Source organism: Ischnura elegans, chromosome 2 (genome assembly GCF_921293095.1).
Source record: "Ischnura elegans chromosome 2, ioIscEleg1.1, whole genome shotgun sequence".
Lineage (NCBI taxonomy): Eukaryota > Metazoa > Arthropoda > Insecta > Odonata > Coenagrionidae > Ischnura > Ischnura elegans.
Window position 1 is genome coordinate 55212601 of NC_060247.1, and position 14679 is coordinate 55227279.

The window sequence follows — 14679 nt, forward strand, 5'->3', positions numbered from 1 at the left end:
AAAATGTGTCACGCAAATGCCCATTAGCCGTCAGGGGGGCATTAATAGGCATGATTGCCTTCCTTGTAGCTTTGTTATTTACAAAGATATGAACAGCGGTATGTCTAAAATTTTTATATGGAACCCTAAATTTTTTATTCTGCAATTCATTTCCTCTCCTAAAGACTTATTCAAAAATGTAGCACTGTGGACCATTAACATAAACACAGTGTTATGAAAAATGACTGACTCTCTAGCGCTTAGTGCAGGTACGCGGGTATTGGAACTACTCCACTTGCTGACGTTGACGGTGAACAAATGAAAACATATTAAAATGCACACCAGTCAATAGTTTTCATAACGTTGTGTTTATGTTAATGGTCCACTGTGCTACATTTTTGAATAAGTCTTTAGGAGAGGTAATGAATTGCCGAATAAAAAATATAGGGTGCCATTTAAAAAAGACATACCGATGTTCTTATATTTGTAAATAACAAAGCTTCAAGGAAGGAAATCATGCTAATTAATGTCCCACTGACGGCTAATGAACATTTGCTTGACACATTTTTCAATTTGCATCTGGACAAAAAGTTATTTCGGGTGGTCAAGATAAATTGGACACCCGTATATGCCTCCAGATATAGATGCCTCAAACGTACCAGACACATTACCACTACGTCCTATTTTCGTTGGCATTGCGGCAATATGCTATGTTAGGACGAATCCGTCAGGGAAGTTGGGTTAGGGGTAATGTGCGGAATACGGACAGTCGCGATCAAGAGAGCTTTGGGCGCAATACGTTTAACGGGCGTTCTTATCTACCGATGCTGGATATATATGCGGAGTTCGGATGAGCCGGTTGGCTGTAGCCTGCTCTTAACGAGAGGCACCAAAGACTTACGGTCCCATCCGACGAAAGGAGGGCTATCTTGACGTGGCCTCCAAAAAGCACCCAAGTTGGGATCTGGGAGTCTCCGGAAAAATCAACTGCCGGGATTAATTACTTGATAGAGTGAATTATATTTTTAAATGGGGAATAATGCAAGTGTTTAACGCATTTAACATATGAGATACATGGAAAGAATTTATCCAACGTGGTACTCATTTATTTTCCCAACGAATGGTGTGTTAGGAAAAATCCATGAAAAGAATACATCGCCCGATAATCACAATCAGAAATTAAATTTCGAGTCCCTTAACATCAAATAATGCTTAAAATTATTCTGTTGTAATTTATTAATTATATGTCATTGTAATCAACTGCCAACTTTACCAGAATGTGTGCCTTTTAAAACAAGTAAAATTCTGACCTTTATTTGAAATGAACTTAATTTTCTTTGGTTTTCTTTCAGCATAGGAATATGCCTAAGACAAAAGGACTGATTTTCCCCATCTTCTTCGGAGTTTTCCCGCAGAAATCCCTGAATCTGACAGCGAATGCATCGGTGAGTACGGTTGACACTTCGTTAGAGGCCACTAGACGGAATCACCGCTTGCGCAATACTGCGTCATCGGTTGTATCCCGAAAGGTCGTCAACATGAGTGACTGCTGACCTCAAACGTTCATGGCGCTCCTATTCGGGGCTTCCCAAGTCTTTCCTCTGACCTGACCGTTGGACACAATTCATCTTATGCACTACTGATTCGCATTACTTATATCTGTGATCAAAACTTTTTCTTTCCTCTTTGATTTCCCCATGACTTCATATAAATCATTATTGGTAACATAGAAATGGTACCCAGGCATGCAAAGAAAACTTTTTTGAAAACGGCAATAACATTCCCTTGACGAATGTTCGTCTAGCAATTTTATGACGCATAATATTCATGTCACATCTTTGAAGGGGACAAGGGGAAGGAAATCTAATCTATTAAGTGAATCTGATATGTAGCAGTTTGTAGGAAAATAAGTTGTATTCAATATTTTTGAGAGAAATAATAAGATGATTAGGCCTGATTGACATGGAACCAAACAGTGTACTAGAAGACGTTGGTTGTCTCGCGATAAATCTATTTTAATTACAGGTTTTCTACATCTCAAACCACAAAATAATGTGAGTGCGATATTTTAAAATAAGGTACTAAAACCTCATCCATGAAATGTAGATTGTGATGAGTATAATGCACGCCAGAAATTCTCTCTCAGAATTTTTTTTCCGAACCTCAGAAATTCATGAGCAAGATCTCACTTTTATCTCTGAGGATGTAAATTTATTATACATATAAAAGATCAATTGATGGCCAAACGACAAAATAATATTTTGACATTTCTCTTCTCACCGTTGCTTGGGAAGTTTGTCAGTTGGATACTGTGAGAGTGAGGAGACAAAAAAGGGTAGGTTCACTTGTGCAGTATTTAGATCTACTAAATTGAAATTGTGGGTTATTCTGAAGAAACGCCACCAGGGGATGGAGGGGCTGTCATGAGGGCGGTGTAGGCTACCAATAGCGAAACCGAATTCGCTGTACCTGAAGAAATGGGAGACCATCCTGAGAGAAGAATGATCCAACTATTTTTCTTTAGACGTGTCACATTCAGGTAGTTAAGCCTCTTTCATAGCGTGACTTTATCATTTCATATTCTTTAAATGTCAACTGGTAGTATTTTTACATCTCCCACTGGAAACCCAATGACGCGGCTTGCGGGATAGGCAGTAAATATAAGGGATGTGGATGTCATGGTTAACCTATCGCAGTAACCCATAAAAATCCTGTGATCATTTTCTAATGCTTAATGAAAAATTAATGCTTTTAAATAAAATACTTGTTCTGTGAAATATTAAAAAATACGAAAACTCGTGCTCAGTAGAAAATTACATTTATACATGAAAACATTTTTGGGGAGCAAACTTCAAAATGGAAGAAGAGTGAAACAAAAAAACTTAATAATCTAATAAGCATTATTCAAAAATTCTCAATAGTTACTAGTGGATAGCTTATTATTATGATAAACGATTTACCCTCCGTAGTGTCATTGTGCAAACTGATTTTAATATTTTGATCTTGACAGATAGCTCTACAGCTGGCGACCCTGGGTACTACTGCAACAACAGGGACGAATGCTGGATTTTGCCTCACCTGCCTGCTATTCGGATAGTGAAATCACCTAATCATATTTCATTAAAAGAATAACTTTATTTATTCGCTTTGTAATATAAATATTATCATATAACGGTGATAAAAAATAAAAATAAAAAAATGACAATATCTATTGTATATATCTTATTCATTAAGCTTCATTTAATGGTTTCAAAAATTCACAAAGCCATCAAGGTGTCGTAAGTAATATTTCAGCTCAGTAAGCAAGTTTAGAGTTCAGAAAAAAAATCTTAAAGATGACTTAGAGAAATAAAAATAAGGATTTTAACTTTGCTCAAAAAAAGGTACAACGTGGTTTATTCAGACGGCGATTACAAAGAAACACTCACAAAATATTTTGCTGCACAAGGAAACATAATTTGTTGTGTTACGGTTCATTGCGAAAGTTATAATGGGAATTTATAATATATATAAAGCATTACCCATTGCTACTCCACTGAATCGAATTAGAAAAACGTTTCTAAAACCACTTAAGACTAGGAGTTTTCTCCGAAGAAAAATTCTTCCTAGTATTGTCTTTATATTAGCGGTAATAATAATTCCACGTGGCCAGGAATATATTTCAAACATAATAAAATTATTCAGTATTGAAATTAATTGCGCAAAGTTATTTTTAATTAATGCCTCATCGTCGGTAGTAGGATGGATATTACACATTAATCTATCATTCTGTCAAGATGCAGTGAAAGTTTTGGGCTGTTAAACCAAGAATGATGTATCACCATAAGGCATCAATTAATTTTTATTTTCAGAGAAAGAACGAGCAAAGCATTATCCAGTATAATTTTAGATGTTTACTGTCAGAAAAGGACAATTTTCTCTAAATTCCATTATTCATAAATGATAAACATAATGTATGACCATAGGTTTGCTCTCTCTAATTAAGACATCCGGGTTTGGAGATCTACGGCTTAATTTTTCGAGTCATAGATTTGGTTCAAAGCGATTAACACAAAAGAATATTATTTAATACGTAAAGATGAATAATACCCGTTTGCGACAGAAAATACGGAGAAGAAACTAATTTTATGTCCGTCAATGTATTGCGTGAAACATTCCATCCAAGTCTACCACGCATTTTCACTATGAAATTGCTTCCTTGATTAATTAACGAATAAAGAGATTAAGGAACCATTGTAGGTATTATCATTCCTTAACTATCGATATCGCATAGCGAAATTTGTTGTTCTTAGATTGTGAGAAACTCAAACAATTATGCATGGTTTTACACGAAATTTGTAACATACGGTCGCCTTTAAATTGATCATCGTAATATCATAAGCAAAGTTATATCAATTCCCTAAATATGGCCAGATCATATTAAATAGAGGATTTATAGTATATAGACGCGTAGGCTATGTCATTTTTAGTAACATATGGAGTAAAATGAATTTTTGATAGAATGAATGACTTAAATGGTAAATGTTTAACTTGAATGTACGTATAAGTCAGAAAGAAAGACACAGTTCCACGCTTAATTCCAATCCAGTTTTATTCATTTCAGATTATATGTGTTTGAAACTTCTGCAATTAGAATTACATACATAAACTAATGTCCATCATCCAATATAAAATAAACGCCTACTAATTACCTGAATACCGATTCATCAGGTTTACATCACCTTCTTCACATCACACGCTTTTCGGAAAAGAATAAAATCAAGTCAGCAATTTTAAGTAATTCCAATTGTTTCTTTCTGATACATTTACATTGATAATGATACATTTACATTGAAGATTCTTTCTGATACATTTACATTGAAAATTGGAATCTGCTCGGGCAAAGAGTAATTAAGCTTTAATCTCGAAAAACTGTCTAGAGCAAATGTGAAAGGTAATTCACCTATGTCATGCATTTTTATCCTTAGAATCATTTTTTCCCTCAACTTCTCTTTAGTCACATTTATGCTATCATTACAAAGATATTGAAAATTGGAAACTGCTCGGAAACGAGTAATAACCTTTAATCTTTAAAAACTTTCTATAGCAAATGTAAAAGGCCATTCAACAAGAAAATTCAGTTCATAGGCACACTTTTGATTGTGCTTTGGGAAAAAGTTTCCGCGTTACCCAGCAGAACTTACTTTAAAGATCACCATGATGATGAAAAAAATAGATTGAATCAATTTGAAACGTAGAAACTAAGACGATAAGGTGCAGTTAATCAGGGTAGTGAGCACAATTTAAATCGTTCACTCTAAAATTTGGGCCATGTATCATACTTTATTTTCCATTTTTTTATGCGTTACTTATTTTTAAAAAATCTTTGTTTTAATGCCTTACCATAAAGATATTTCTAAGGAGAAATAATTTATATACAAGGGGTAATACAGATTTTTCTCCAAAATTACGAGTAAGGCTGGTCGTACACTGGAAGCGTATGCTGGTGGCTTCGCCCTCACCCGTACTCAAGAGGCAAGAGTCAGCAACAATGTGAACAATGGATACAAAACCCTAGGGCGGGCTCGCTAGGTTACACTCCTGGGCCGAGGTCTGGAAGCGTTAGCATATCACCTCTGCACCGCAGGAGGACAGGAAGGAGAAAGGAAGGAGCCTCCTGGGACGGGATAGGGAAGGAAGGGATGGAACAAGGAATCCCGCACCGTCACAAAGGCGGGCGGGTCCTACCACTAGCGAAACCTGGAAAACCATTGCTGTGCCAGCGATTTTAGAGAATTATCCTATGAGGAAGAATAATCTAACTATCAAATCGCAAGATGACAACAAGATGAACAGCTACAAGCGTAGGGTTCGTCCATTGCAAGCGAACTTGCGCTGCCAGTGGACTTGTGTATTCGTTACAGACATACGTGAGTTTGGCCATGTTTGAAAAACAACGTTATCAGTAAATATGGATTTCGAGGGATTATACCTGCTTGACATTACTAACCTCGTAAGACGTCAGATGCTAGCTGGTAAGAAAGGATCTTGTTGGGTGAACTGCTGAAGGCATGGCACAATGACCTCAAAGCAGCTGGTCGTTAGAAGCGTTTCCAGTCGTCTTACGCGAGACAAACGTAAACAAGTGGCATCGCGCGGCGAATCCCAGAATCCAGAGTCAGACGCACCCGCGTCTGCTGCAGGCGCCAAACTGCGCGGAGCAAGGAGGTTGTAAATATTTGGATGCGTTGTATTCGAGTTTTAAGCGTGTTCAGAATTCCGCCATCTTGGTTTGACCATTTTCGGACTTAGTCTCAAACAGTGTACGTATATAATTAAGTGTTCTATTCCTTATATCGCCTCTGATATATAAAACTAAAATACAAAATTTACTTCTATTAATTGTCGTCGGAGTTTTCCGATCGTTCGTCATACTACTGTGTATATTAAACTGTCCATAAAGTCATATGGTGGTGATAATATATCGTCGCGAATATACTTCTGTACTATTATTGCGACCTGCTCGCTATCGCAAGATTTCCATTGGCTGTAATGTTATTAATTACCAGTAGAAGTATAGGGGAATGTATATTTTACACTAGTAAAATGTTATTTTCGGCTATGCTAGTTGCATAGCGGAACCGTGGTGATTGACAATAATTTTTCCTTGGGAAAAGATATTCGAGGCATATTTTCACGATGCCTTCCCATAATGACAGAGAAAGTTTTACTGTGTTCGTTTGCGATAGTTTATTTTAACGTAACAACGATCACGACCGAATATTTCACCAAATATTTAGCATTGAGTCTAATGGGATTATCAATGTTTTGGTCAAAGTAGGCGCGGATATCTTACGTAAGCACCCCCATCCCTATCTCACTGCGCTCAGCGAATGGAACCAGTGGTGCCCCCTCTGGTATATTTACAACCGCCTAGAGCGGAGCTTCAGGCGAAATCACGCTCGCGCTACATAGTCTGTTTGGGTTGGATCTGCCGCTCGTGGACGCTTGACTTGAGACGACGTAGTGCATCAGTATAACGTCGTTTTTCAAATATAACCACTCCCTCACTCACGTCTGCCAGTAACGAATACTCACGTCCACTGGCAGTGCAAGTTCGCTTGCAATGGACGAGCCCTACGCTTGTATCTGCTCATCTTTTTGCCGTTTCTTGTAACTCGAGTATTCGTGAAAGTGAGCCACGTTAAAAATCTGAAAAAAAAATAGGGTTATACTTTTATTAAGGGGTAACAACATATATTTTTGGCGTGTCTATTGTTTCGTAAAATTTTTACTGTAATTTGGAAAATTTCAAACTTTAGCAAAGGTTAAGTTTTCGGTCAAAAAATTTTGAAAAAAAATCAGAATGGCGGAACGTAATAGAGTATACATTTTAAAGTTAATAAAAAGATTTTACAAAAATAAAAACTGGAGATATGGTTAAAAAACGAAAAATCGTGTTTCAATTTTTTTCGGGGTTAATTTCCATTTTTAAGGCCTCAAAATTTGGGAAAACGCATAATTTTTTATGCACTTCAAGTGTATATTTTTTATTTTTCAAAACATCTGGGGTATTTTTCACCATCTTAACCGGCTAGACAATTTGTTTTTAAGATTTGACTTAATTTAAAGAATAAATTCGTAGGCTTTGCCACAAATGAATCGTACTAAAAATGTCATTAGTAATGAATAGAAAAATAGAGAAAAAGATTCTCTTCAGCAGATTTCGCTGAAACATTCTTACTTCATTCATATTTACTTTAATCCTCTTTCTCTCTTTGAAATATCTTCCTTCTATAAATATCCTCTTCCTAATTTTTTAAGAGCTAAAAACCTGTGAATATCGATCTATCGGAAAATCATTTCCTTCAAAGAGTTCATTATCTATAAACTATGACGATCTAACACGACGTCTACTAAATTTTTCACAAAATTTTCTAGCACTATTCCACTTGTCACCATATTGAGACAAGTTTGAAAGAACTGGTCTTAATGTGCTGACTAGAGGAAAAATATGTTCGCAATTTGAATTAGCAAAGGATTTCCCAGTCATTACGTTACCGCAAAATGATAGGTGTCAAAAACTGTGACAGACGTAACAATGGTCAGGAGAGAGCCGCTCTCCGTCGACTATTCTGACAAGGGCGGAAACAATGAAACGAAAAATGTCCTTCACCCCCTTCTTTTTTTAAAGGATAAAATCCTGCGATTATCAGAGCAAACATCCCGATGATTCTCTTTCATATTTTATTTCATGTTAACTTATCGAGACACGCATCTGTAGTGCGTATAAAACCCTCCTCCTCGTGGAATTGGCAACCAGACGCCAACATGTCGCGCCCTTCTCAGCTCGTATTCGTCATAGCTTCTCTGCTCTTCTGCGGGTTCGTTGCGGATACCGAAGGCAGAAGCATCGGAGTAAGTACATCCTTCATGCATTTATTCAATTTTTGTCATGTGATTACGACTAGGGAGTAATTTTTCCTCAGAAGCACTCGAAGCACACATGATTGAAATTTCTCTAAAATATTTTTCCTGGACTTCCAGGTATTTTACTCTCCCACGTCTCGTAGCTACCGTAGCTTCATCATAAATGCTGCGTTATGACTTTTGGATTCAATATCATCAAATTATATTTAATTTCCTCTTTTTCCTCTTTACCTCTTTTTCAATCGAATACGTCACTTTTAATTTCCATATATGTAATAATGAGTGCACGCATTTGTTGCATTTAATTAAAACTTTTTATCTTTGTTTCGTTAATGTGTTGTATTCTTCTATGTGTGTTAATTATCTTCAAAACTTTCACCCACCCATTCGTCAACTTCAGAGCTTTCAATTCCGCAGCTTTAAGTATCGTAATGTAAAATACATAAAACGTTTTAAAGTAACATTTATTGCACATGCAAACATCACTGCACTTGTAATAAAATGTAATTTTGATAAATGTGAGTAAAGTATCGTAGTACTAGTCGGATGGAATTATTTGTTTTGGAACTTCAAATATTAACTTAGATTTTGTTTATAAAAATACTCAGTGGTGTTATCTGAAATTGATCAAGATATAGTACAGGTGTCAGCGCGCAAAAACCAAAATTTGGTCAGAAAATCTTGAAAATTTCAATTACCTTACAAGTCAAATTTAAATAAAATGATGTTGCAATAATTGGCATTGCTCCTGGTCAAGATATTGCAATTAATAGTCATAAAGCATGATGGTCGTTCAGTAGTAGAGAGCTCTGTATGGTTCACCTTACAGTCGTATACAGCGGCTGGTTATAAAATCTTTTCATCATATTATGCCGAAATTGATTGTTTGAGGCGTAACTTGGTGAAAACGATTCATTATTAAAATTAAAAAGAAGAGAGCTCTTTCACATTAATATTTATTCACAAATTTACCTTACAAATTTACTTACAAATTCACAAATTTGTGAATAAATATTAATGTGAAAGCACAAAGTTCTTCTTTTTAATTTTAACATTATGCCGAGTACGCACGCCGATGATGCTCTCATACCTACATCATATATAACAGTCTGTCAAACGTAACTTCGTGTAGAGTCTTGAAAAATGTTGACTTTGTAGACTCGAGTTCTAAAATGCGCGCCAGTCAGAACACCTCATCAGATAACGTTACATTCCCCGTTATTTTGATTCTGCTGTGGAGCCCGTGAAACCAATCAAGTCTGCCTTGGCAATGCCACTGTCTGGAAAGAGCAGCAGAATACTGAATCACAGCGGTATGTCGCAGATAATTATTCTGCGATTCAATCACAGATCCCATTCGTCCACATCATTTTTGTGTGAATTTCACTCACTGTTGGAGTATTTACCAGAGGATAAGATTAATGCATATTTGCTATCCATTAAAAAATTGGGAAGATTATTAGAGATAGTTGGAAATAGCTGTTAGGATATCTCGAAGAGAACTGTGCAAGCAAAGAAGGAACCTATGCAGAGTGAATATCTGTTGCAACGTCATACGAATGTTTTGTTCCAAACCTACTAGTCTATTCCAAATTAATATTCTTAAAGATCGTCTTCTCTTTATGTCCCACTACTTGTTGTTAGAGCAACTTTCTCTTTTTCTCCTCTTCTCAACATTGCCACCTCTCCTCTCATCAACAACTCCCAACCAACATCAACATCAATTGCTATATATCAAACGTTACACCGTCTATAAGATAGTATTACTAATATGTAAAAAGATAAGAGGAGTTTCTGATTTAGAGTGAACGGCTATACAATGAGGGAAAGCGGACGCCGTCTAAAGAGAAAGAAGAAAGACCAGAGGCGTTCTAGATACGGGTAAAGAGGATGATAAAAAAAGTGATATGGACGGAGAGTAAAACAACAGAGGAAATGTTACACGGAATTGGCGAGGAGAGGAAACTTCTAGAGGATAACAGCAGGTGATAGAGTGTGCATGGAATGAAAAAATATTAAGCTGAGGAGGGAAATCTTAAAACAGTGTTAGAGGGCGAGTTGAAATAATTCCCTTTCGTCAGTTTGTAAAGTACGTTTTTGCATAAGTGAATCACCTGGATTTTTAGCATCAAGATTTAAGAGTGAAAATATATAAATTTGGAAGAGAACCTACAAAAAACTAATTTAGAAGCTAAGTTTGGGCAACAGTTTCTGGATATAAAATTTATGCATTTATAATACTTCAATTTCAATGTGAATACGGTAGTAAATACAACGGCAAAAATTAATAATGCTATAGCCAAATCATTATGGCCGTCATTCTGAAGTAGAAAGTTGATTTTTACACATATATTATAAGGTTTTCATGAGATCGAAAGTTTTTTTTTTGATGAATTCTCCTTTAATGATCCAAAGTAAATATGCGCATCATCGATGTGCACAGCTAAATAATTACGAGTTACGATGGATGGAGACAGGTTGGCCTCGCATTCACTTAATAATTGTATTTTTTTCAGGGACATAAAGGCATTTTCTTCCCTGTGGTCGCTGTACCATTGAATGGAAATATAACTGCAACCGTAAGTATAACATCAATTTTATTTTAAGCTTAAGTTTTCCAGAGAGTTCGAATAGTTTCATTTATGTGAAATATTTATTTAAACATTTACTATCCCTGTTAATGAAAAAAATTATGAATCAAAATGTAGTATTGAGGATAATTTTTTTTTTATAAAAAAATAGTGACCTGTCTCTAAAATACCAACAATACAAAATATCAAATTATTGGAAAATGTTTTAGTTAGCTTTGGGAATACCATTGCATTGAAACATTAAGGTGATTTTTTGAGCCAATTTCCGACGCATACAACCAATAACTTAGCGTATTTTCTAAGATCTCATCTATGATGACGAAAATTTCATTATAAAATCTTAAACTTTCAATGGGCATGTTTAACGAGTAATGGTTTGAACATGTCTACGGAAAAAATGGCAGCAAAATCTTTATGGATATCATTGAGCACTGATAAAATTAAATAGCTGCAACACTTAAGTTTTAGCTTTCGTGCAGACCTTCAGCCGATTCGGTTAAACTTATTTATTAATGGTTTCATTTTCGAGGGAAAGTTAACAATGGCGTGGTATGGAAACTTGGCTCAAGAGATTTTTTTTTTTTTATGGCTAAAATTATATTCCCATCACATTTTAATTCCAATATTATCTTTGTGCTTGAATGCACGTGCACAAGGCACTTTTAGCGATTTCTATGGAGCAATCACTTTTACATTTAAAATATTCCAATTCTAATCCATTGAAAATTTCTAATCAGAAAAATATTTGTCTCGGGGAAAGCGTTGTGGTATGATCCTACGCCGCCATAAAAAAATTCAGAAAAATAGAGTACTTGGGGGCAACGTTTTTGCACAAAAATGTCAACGAAGATTATAATTCAGGAGTAAAACATCAATCCAATCTTGATTTATAATTTTTTTTATTTTTTTATCAATCAACGTATAAAAATATCCTTCCCCTTTATGCCCGGCATTAATTCAAGACCAGCAGCATTTAAAGAAATCTCCCTACAAATAGAGCCTGATCATATGATACGTCCTCATTATCTTGTCTCGTTAATGTCATCGGTGTGGATGGAAGAGAGGGGTCCTTGGTGGCTCCGAATTCTTCCCTAAATCGGCCACAGCCTTCGAATCGACGACCTTGAAGGCGAACCGAAAGTCTGCGGTGGTGGAGCTACCTCTGTTCTAGCCTCAGGGCGAGAGAAATTCGTATTGCCAGAGCGCCCGAAACCACGGACCTTTTTGAGTGGTAATATAGGGAGAGATGGTTTGAAATGGGATATGAGAGGAACACTTGACTGCCTCACGGTTTGCGAAATAGAGCCATAGAGGTTATTCTCATCGAATCCCATCTTCAATTTCACATTCGTCCATATTCTTCATTTCCGACAAAACCATAGGGGTTATTCTCATCAAATGTCATCTTTAATATATCCGAATTTGGGCTATGTATGCATTTCTTGTAAAATTGATTTTACCTGCCATACCAAAAACTTAATGAAGACGAAGTATGGTTGAATGAAGTAGAGGTTCGACCTACCGCCTTTAGATGCCTGGGGCACTCATATTTTTATCACTAACAGGATAACCGTGAACGCAAACTGGCCATTCGATTTTTAAGCTCAATGTTTTTAACTATCTATATTCTTTCATGAAATGGATCGAAACTATTCCCTATTATCCTCTTTACTCAACTTCGGTGATCGAAACTTCACTATGAGCAGCGGAGTTTCGATTAATTTAGTTTCGTTCTTGGGAATAAAGTCTCGTCCCGGGTTGAAACTAAACTACCTGATAGTTTTAATTTAGTGCGGGAATGATACTAAACCTAGACCTTGCATTTTCGTTTCCCTCCGGATCAAAACGAAACATTTTCGTTTCGTTTCACTTGCCATCCCTGAATAAAAACTGTTTATGGACATTAGGCCGGCCCTTATTCCTCAGAATTGCGAAAAGTTATGTTTTCCTGGTCTCAAAATGATCCAAATGATGTTTATATTCACGTGTTAAAATTTGGTTACTTTAAAATAACGGCAACCCGTGCCCCAAGGGCCCTAAGTACTAAGGACCCTCAATTGAGTTTTTTGGGGTTGAAAAAGCGCTATTTCTATGTAAAACGTAAAAGTAAAGTTCTGTAGGGCCGATTTTCTGTTTGTTTTAACCTATCTCTAAGCGTTTAGGAGATATCGTCCGTCGTAATGCAATCCCCCCTTGGGCGCCACCCCGCACCGCGGCACCGCTGAGGTATGTCCCGCACCACTTACTAGAGACTCTACACGCTTAGAAATAGGTTAAAACAAACAGAAAATGGGCCCTAAAGGATTTTGCTCTTACGTTTTACATAGAAATAGCGCTTTTTCAGCCCCAAAAAACTCAATTGAGGGTCCTTAGTACTTAGGGCCCTTGGGGCACGGGTTGCCGTTATTTTAAAGTAACCAAATTTTAACATGTGAATATGAACACCATTTGGATCATTTTGAGACCAGGAAAACATAACTTCTCGCAATTCTGAAAAATAAGGGCCGGCCTAATGGACATGGTTGACTTAGAATGTTCATAGTATCTATAATGTGAGTCTTGATAACTCCCAACCAACATCAACATCAATAACAAATATCAAACGTTACAACGTCTATAAGATCGTATTGCTAAAAGTAAAGAGGTTAGAGGAGATTCCGATTTAGAGTGAACGGCTATATAATGAGGAAAAGCGGACGCCGACAAAAGAGGAAAAAGAAAGACCAGAGGCGTTCTAAATACGGGTGAGGAAGATTATAAAAACCCAAGTGTCAAAAAAACCTCAACTTGAGTCAAGAGAACTTGATTCCTAGAGAAGCCCTAATTGATTCTACAGCCAACATACTCAATTCCTAAACATTTTCAACCATCAATAACGACTGTCTTAATCTGATTTATTTCAGTTTACTCTGCGATCTGGAGTGGCCAACCGTCGCAAAGGAATCATGGAGCAATCACTGCTGGGAGCACTTAATTCAAACGGTTCACAGGGCGAAAGAGTAATTAATAAAATCAGGACAGAGAAACAATAAATTCTACCAGTGAGCGTGTCTAAAACAACGGATTCCCTGACTGCAGAACATCATCCAAGCACATTTTAAAGACCAAATATCTTTCACCAAGACCAAAACTATGGCTCACTGGTTGCTTCATCCTGTGACATGGTTTCACTAAGAGACTTATTCAACTGCCAGCTTCTCAACATGGAAATCACTCTCGGAGTAAGCACTCCTGAAGAATTATTTTTACTACATAATGTGTGCGGGGAAATGTGCACTTGACTTGCGTAAAGTGTACCCCAGCAAGTACCCATACCACCATGATAAAGTGTAAAATGCTTCTCAACGGTCGGTGTAATTAAAGCATATCCTTTACTACGAAAATAAAATAAATCCAAAGATAGCATTCAATATATACTTAACAGAATATCACCCACACTAACTATTGATATTTATTTTCCCATCTAGTTTTTTTTCAAAGGATATTTATAAAGAGAAAGAAAAAGAATATAAAATTCACTATACTTGAATGAGAGTCGACGAAAATGAAGGCAGTGAAGGAGCATTCAACTATTTATTGAGTGTGTGATTGAGAGAAAGATTATATATATTTTCTCATTCCCAGTTGCACGTTTGGGTGATATGGAAAGTTCAGACATAATCACTCCTCCCAAAATATACGATAGAGATGTTTTAACTTT

The 14679-nt window shown here is 36.4% G+C and overlaps 1 long non-coding RNA gene across 1 annotated transcript; it reads left to right on the forward strand.

Annotated features, from left to right (window-relative positions):
- Positions 1–8261: 8261 nt before the first annotated feature.
- On the forward strand, positions 8262–14381 carry LOC124174062. Its single transcript, XR_006868851.1, has 3 exons — positions 8262–8376; positions 10905–10967; positions 13883–14381. It is a non-coding gene; the product is annotated as an uncharacterized LOC124174062 (long non-coding RNA).
- The last annotated feature ends 298 nt before the right edge of the window (positions 14382–14679 follow it).